Source organism: Echinops telfairi, unplaced genomic scaffold, assembly GCF_000313985.2.
Source record: "Echinops telfairi isolate 266 unplaced genomic scaffold, ASM31398v2 ScPeMD7_23;HRSCAF=83, whole genome shotgun sequence".
In the NCBI taxonomy this organism is placed as follows: domain Eukaryota; kingdom Metazoa; phylum Chordata; class Mammalia; order Afrosoricida; family Tenrecidae; genus Echinops; species Echinops telfairi.
In genome coordinates, this window is record NW_022103920.1 from 57,570,848 (window position 1) to 57,572,653 (window position 1,806).

The window sequence follows — 1,806 nt, forward strand, 5'->3', positions numbered from 1 at the left end:
ATCGTGTCGGGAAGGTGTGCATCATGGAATGCGAATTTAATAGAACAAAGCGTTCTTGCATTGAGTTAGTATTTGAGTGGAGGTCCAATATCCATCTGCTGCATTGATACTAAAACTATAAATATATGTGCATAGATCTATTTCCCCACCATCCTATATAAATATATTTACATATGTACATGCCTGTTGCTCTGCCGAATGCCTTTAGTGTTTTGCCACATTGTCATGGGGTCAGACGGTGCCAGTGTTGTCCCCCTTAGGGCCATGGGTCAGCGAGGGATGTCATGTCTCATAGTGGGATCAGCCTTTCTGAAAACAAATCATTAGGTCTTTCTCTCTCCGAGCGAGTGGGTGGGTTCAAACAGTCAACATTTTGGTTAGCAGCTGTGACATGACCCAGATCTGATGTGACAACCAGACTTGTTCTACGGTAACTTCTGTGTAGACGTTCACCTCCTGGAGCCCTGAGGAAGAGCAATGCTAGAATCTAATTGTAAAGTCGATAGAGCTGCAAACCAGATTAAATGTGCAGCTCCAACATATCTTTTCTATAAAATGTGTGACCTTGATAGAAAAAGAGTGATGGAGCATTGGGGTGGAAAACCATGCACACTCGTCACTCCTTCATGCCCCAAAGAAGTGGCTGCAGTGACTTTCCTTAAGGCAGGGACCTCAGAAGACAATAATTGTCTTCCTCAAGATCTGCTCCAGCACCCCTCATTATCTTTTGTATACTCACCAAATAGGAAATTCCAGATAAGCCCAAGCATTCCTTGTAAAAGAAATAGCTTACATGCCAAAGAATTCAGAAAACATGGCTGTTAAGGATTGGCAATTCAACCCTGTAGCTCCGAAGGAGAGCAGTGCTAGAAATCTGCACCTATAAACATCAGCCGAGGAAACCCTACAGAGCAGTTCTAATCTGCTCTGTAGAGTTGCTTTGATATGATAGCACAGAACTATACCAAAGAATAAGGGCTACACATGGGGGCATAGGATTTAAAGGTCTTTGTCTAGGCTGAGGACGTTAAAATAAGTGGCTGTATAAGGAAAATTTTTAACCTGGGGCATCTGATCAGAATTCAATGTTCCACAAAGAATCCCTGGATTCAGCCGTAATATCAAACTAAACTCACTGCCATTGAGTGAATGCTTACTCATAGCAACTCATAGGAAATCCCCTGTGGGTTTCCAAGACATTGACTGTTTACAGGAGTAGAAAGTCCAGTCTTCTCCCTTGGAGTTGCTGGTGGGTTTGAACTGCCTACTATGTAGAACACAGCCAACTTGTACCCCTTGATTCAGCACTAATAGGCTGTCAATCTTGGTTTTGAATATTGTTGAAGAAAATGCCAGCATCAACTACAATAGTAGAAAATCAGGGCTTATCACCAGTTCCCAAATCATACACGGGGGTCCCCCCCCCAAAAAAAAAGAAGAAGAAAAAAATAGAATTGCACTGGGCAGAGCAGAGCTTTTGTAGTACACATTTTCCCCGCTAAGCGAGCATCCAGCAACTCACTCTGAGTTAGTGCAACCAGTGGTGTCACCTGGGAAGGTTCGCTCTGGTCACAGTGAATTTTTTCATAAAAGCAGTTTTGCTCAAACCTCATTTTTTGAGATGGCTGATTTAAGAGAACAGGGTGCAGCTGCAAAATTTTGTTTCCTGCAAAGGAAAAATGCCACAGAAATGGTTGTGACATTGAATACAGCTAACAAGGACAACACTATGGGAAAAACCCCAAGTGTATGAGTGGTTTTCTCATTTCAAAAGGGTGAAATACCAACTGATGACAAACCACGTTC